This window comes from Mandrillus leucophaeus, unplaced genomic scaffold, assembly GCF_000951045.1.
Source record: "Mandrillus leucophaeus isolate KB7577 unplaced genomic scaffold, Mleu.le_1.0 Scaffold203, whole genome shotgun sequence".
In the NCBI taxonomy this organism is placed as follows: domain Eukaryota; kingdom Metazoa; phylum Chordata; class Mammalia; order Primates; family Cercopithecidae; genus Mandrillus; species Mandrillus leucophaeus.
The window spans coordinates 3,023,227-3,028,949 of record NW_012102066.1 but is presented as its reverse complement, the minus strand read 5'-3'; the positions used below and the strand labels follow the sequence as shown (position 1 = coordinate 3,028,949).

At 38.6% G+C, this 5,723-nt stretch overlaps 1 protein-coding gene across 2 annotated transcripts in view; it reads right to left on the bottom strand.

Annotated features, from left to right (window-relative positions):
- The window catches only part of TMTC1 (transmembrane and tetratricopeptide repeat containing 1), a 710,718-nt gene that overhangs the window by 287,603 nt on the left and 417,392 nt on the right, over positions 1-5,723 (bottom strand). The window lies entirely within an intron of this gene.

Sequence of the window (5,723 nt, the reverse complement as noted above, 5' to 3'; positions counted from 1 at the left end):
GACTCAAGAGACGAATGCAGTGACAGTGTGGTGTCACCACAATGTCAAGGCTCAGCTCAGACTCTCAGTCTGTAAAGCAGATGTGTATATGGGTCACCTGTAAGCCCAGATCTGCTCAGACTACACTACCACCTCCTTGAACATTTAGCTCAGCATCACCTGCAAATCCTCCTGAAGGTTAAACAGAGAGCCCAGCTCACCAGCAACAGTCTTGAGATAAGCCTAGGCATCTGGACCAAGAAGGGTGCTCATCACAGCACAACTGATGTAGCCAACAGCAAGACTTGCAAGCTGTTACTGGGTGTAGCAAGTTGGAATGAGGCAATCACAAGCTAAGCAAGCTTAACTAATGTGTTAAAGGCGTCCTGCAGCCCGGCTTCTTGCACTGCAGCCAGTTTGGAAGAGGCGACAGCAGACTGTGCCAGCTGGATGTGCCCAGATATAAAGAATGTAGTGTCCCTAGCAGGAGAAGCTCAAAGAGGGTGTTGAAATATTGGTGTAACATTGATAGGCTCTCTTGCCAGTCCAAACCACTAAACATGCATTCTATACCCCTGTGGAACTGAGGTATTTGGGGCAAAAGGCTAGATATCTAAAAATGGGTGCTATAATAGTCATTAACTACTGTATATCTAGACCAGCCATTCATTGTGATTCAATTAGCCAATATTGTCATGTTCAGTAAGTGTGTGTTTAATTCCAGTTAACAAACATTTTCCAAGTGCCTCCTCTTAGCTATATACTGTGCCAGTTGGAAGCATACAATCAGCCTCAAGGAGTTTAACATCTGGTGGGGAGTCAAAAGAGGATATTAAATAGCACACAAGGAAACTGCATGCATCATAAGAGGAGAAACCATTACCAAGAGAAGACTGAAGAGATTAATTTTTACTGTAGGATCTAGAAAGGCTTCACAGGCCTGGCCATGTAAACTGTGACTTAAACATAGACAAGGGGGATTTCAGGAAGCTCAAGGCGAGGGAATGCACAGCCTAGGCCTGGGAAGGAACAAAAATGCTTTGCAGGTGGAGGATACAAGAACGGCAGAGAAAGAGAGGTCTAGAGATATACGGAGTGCTTCTGGAAGGGGAGACCTGAGGTGATGAAGAGCATGGAGTAAATAAAGAAGTGAGGAGGGGCAATGGGAAGCAAAGATGGAACATTAAACTGGAGCCAGTTGATTTTATGACAATGTCTTTCTAGGGTGCTGGAAAGTACAAAAGCAATTGGTCAGTTCATGGTTAGTGAAAAATGTATGCAAATGGCCAGCATGTATTTTAGCCTCAAACTACAGGTTTCCGTTACCAACATGGTGGCTGTTACCTAGGAACTGCAGCCTCTAACAAATATTCAAACACTGGACGGAGAAACATCAGTGAACATAATTGGAGAGAATTCAAATAATGTAACAGCAGATCCTCTAGCAAGGTTAACACAATCACAGGCAGAAATTTCAAATTAGGTGTTAATTTGCTGTAGAAACTTGTCTTTTGGAATACCACCAATAAGATTTGTATGAAGTATACTATATGTACAAGGCTATTGATATTTATTTTAACTGCATGGATGAGTTCCATTAATGTCAGACAGGGCCAGGAACACACAATTAACACATAGCAACAGCTACAAACCAGACAGACTGATTAGATCATAACTAATTTTCTCTTAAGTCCTCCTATCCCAATTCTTGTTGAAATGTTGAACTTAACCTTCAACTCCATGCATCGGCGTTTCCTGCACTTGCTCTCAACTTGACCTAAGCACATTTCTGTAAATCTGTAACGTCTCTACAATGATTAAGTTTTAACTATCATAGAAGAATTAAAATAACTTCCTCCATTTTCCCAGTGTCTCTACTGATTTTTCTCATGATTCAGGATTCATAAAAACATAAATTTCCTAAAAAATATACTGTCAGGAAATTATTCCAATAATCTCAAAGGCTTAAGTGAGAAAAGCTCTGGGTCTGACTTATTTATTGCTATACCCCTGCACTGAGTGACTCTATTATCGTCACTGTATTATAGCCACTTAAATATTTATTGAAAGATTGAATAAATTGAGTAAATGAATGAATTTGTCCTTATTTACTTAAATTAAACATAATTTTGCTCTCTGCTAGGGCTCTTGTTTTGTTACAACATATTGCTTTATCTTATATCTATTTATATGTATGTTCTTTGGCTTTTCAATGAGCTTGTGAAATTGTGGCTAGGGACCCTGCTATTCACTCACATATTCCCCTGGTAGAATGCCTTACACCAAGCAAGTATAGTCAGCCCTCCATATCCAAAGGTTCTATATCCCTGGATTCAACCAATTGATGATCAAAAAAAAATTCAGTAAGTAAATAAGTAACAAAAGTACAACAATAAATATAATACAAATAAAAACCAATATAGTCTAACAACTATTTGCAAATTATGAGTATTATAAGGAATGTAGAGATGATTTAAAGTATACAGGATGATGTGTGTAAATTATATGCAAATACTACAGCATTTTATATAAGGGACTTGAGCATCCTCAGATTTTGGTGTCTTTGGGGGTCCTGAAATCAATCCTTTGCAGACACTGTATTCATTAACTATTTGTTGATTACATAATTAATAAAGCAAAGGCTTAATCATATCAGTGTGTTCAAATTAAATCCCACCTAAAAAATTTAAAATTTCCATCCTTCCTGAGATAGTTTATGATCCAATTTTTGTTCTTCTTTAATAAAGAGGCAATAATTCCCAGTAACTCCCTCTCCCACAAAGCCAAGGTCTTTTTTGAAAAAATAATTCATCAGGGCCAGGTGTCGTCGCTCACGCCTGTAATCTCAGCACTTTGGGAAACTAAGGCAGGAGGATTGCTTGAGCTCAGGAATTCAAGACCAGCCTCAGCAACGTAGCAAGACCTTGTCTCTACTTAAAAAAAACTAATAAAAGCTCGGCATAGTGGTGAGCACCTGTGGTCCCAGCTCCTGGGGAGGCTGAGGTGGGAGGATTGCTTGAGCCAAGGAGAGGGGGGTTGCAGCAAGCTATGAACATGCCATTGCATCCCAGTCTGGGCAACAGGGTGAGACCCTGTCTCAAATAATAATATTATTGATGTATCTCTATATTTTCTGGAAAGTACATCTCTTTTTCTATTTCTCTGTCCTCCTCCTACTTAGAAACTTGAATTGAAATCTACGACTAAATAATAAGTTCCCCGATTTTACTTTGCCATGTAAACTGTTTTGTAGGCTAAATTTCTCTGCCTCCTTCTTACACTTCCCTCATAACCTTATGAATGTAAGCACCCTCCCTAACATCCTTCCCTAAATAAATACCCAGCTTTCAGACTCCTCTGTCCCTTTCATTGTTACTATGGATTTTTTTTGATTAGTACAAAAGCTTGTTGTAACTATTTTTTTTTTTGAAGGTCATTTTGCTAATAGGATTTTCCTCTTTTCTTAGGAACCAACCTTAACCAGTTCCTGATCACACTGCCAAAGGCTGCCTGTGTTTTATGCACTCTCTCTCTCTGATACCTCTGAACTGAAACTGTTATTGCCCTACTCATTTGTTCTTTCATGCAGTAGTTGTCCCCAATATGCTCTAAGCACAGATTTCCAATTGTGTATGAAGAATTATTTGTCAGAAATAAAATACTGTCTATGGTTTTAGAGTATAACATGCCATTGGCCCAGCATCACATATTCTATATGTCTAGTTAGTAGTAGTCCTTGATTATTTTTCTTCATATTCTATCCAAAAAGAACATTAAAAACTTAAGTCTCTCTCTGATTTTTTTCAATTCATATCAAAACTTTTTCATCATAATTTTAAATACTTGAAAGGATCTAACTGCCTATTCATTGTAGATATTGACATTTCAAAATGAGGCCACAATGTTCCTGTATTAAATCTACCAAATGGAATTTGAACACTCTAGCAACTTGAAGCTCATCATCTTCCATTTATCCAAACATGAATAGGTTCTTCTTTAATTGGTAGACACTTCATACCCTTTCTCCTTGAACTCATACTTTCATTGTATTTCCCCCTCACCATTTTTGTAAATTACATAGTTATGCTTAAAAATATTGTATTTATCATCCTTCTCCCTACAATAAAAATATACACAATTAAATCTATATTTTAAATTCCTTTTGACCATAAGCCTCTAAGTGTTAAAATTTAAAATTTTGTATTACTATTCCAATTATTGTTAATTCACAGATGTTTGATATATCATAAATAAAGCATAAAATGATAAATAATTAATAAATATAAAAAATCACCTCTTAATAACCTACGTATAGCAGATTTCTTTTCAGTAAGTTCAGTTGTCCGTGGCTGAATCTTACCTTATGCTAGACTATGACAGCAGGCAGCATTAATACCAGCTATTCCTAGCTTTCATCTTCATAGGCTGTTCACATAAATAAGTGAAAATGGAAGTAGACCTGTTACAGCAATGACTTTATTCTTTGAACTCCAAGGTATTGGCAAATATCACATAATGATCTATCATCTTACATAATTTTTAATGATCTAGCAGCTGACAATGTAATCAGGTCCTCCTTTCATTTGGTCAAAAGCAAAGAATTTAAACATGGCCATCATTAGAGTTACCTGTCATTACAGTCATTTACTGTCACAATTTCTTTTAAGTAAAGCATAACGGCTTTACTGAAACTCGGCAAAGGACTATTACTTATGCCTCATACTCGCCCACTTAAAGTCACCTTGCTCAGTCTAAAATACAAAGAGTTGGGAAGATGACCTTTCACAATGTAATTTTTAAAATAAAGTGATCTTTCTTCATCACCCAATCAACATATATTTTTGTCAAAACTTTGAGCTTACAGATTTAGAATTTTGTTGGTGGAAAATGCCCATCATATAGCCTAACTGGCAAACCAGTCTTCCTCATCAAACCAACTGGTTAAATCAGACTTCTGTGTCAATTCAAATAAACATATTATTATGCATCCCCATGACAACCATGTCACTTCTGAATTCAGAGGAGGGAGAAGGGAACCACCATGACATCTTTACTGCAGGTGTGTTCTCAGGCAGATCAGCTTCAGGGAAGCGTCTGGAGAGATGCAAGCTGAGGCTCTGGAAAAGAGTCTTGTAAAACTGTGGTGCCCATGGACCTCTTATCAAGTTTTCATCTACCCTTGGCCATGCACATAAAACAAACCAGCTGTGTTCACCGAGCTGGGAAACAAAGTAGCTTTAAAATGCCATCTGATTCACGGAATGATTAAATAAATATTTTAAAGAGGGCCATAGCTATCAATACTTTCTTTTTTTTTTTTTTTTTTTGACAGGGAGTCTCACTCTGTCGCCCAGGCTAGAGTGCAGTGGCGTGATCTCAGCTCACTGCAACCTCTGCCTCCCAGGTTCATGCCATTCTCCTGCCTCAGCCTCCCAAGTAGCTGGGAATACAGGCACCCGCCACCACACGCAGCTAATTTTTTGTATTTTTAGTAGAGACGGGGTTTCGCCGTGTTAACCAGTATGGTCTGGATCTCCTGACCTCGTGATTCACCAGCTTCAGCCTCCCAAAGTGCTGGGATTACAGGCGTGAGCCACCGCACCCGGTCTGCTCTGCTAATTTTTAAACTGTTTCGTAGAGTCAGGCTCTTGCTCTGTTGCCCAGGCTGGAGTGAAGTGGTGTGATCCACAGCTCACTGCACCCTCGAACTCCTGGTCTCAAGCAGCCCTCTCGCCGCAGCCTCC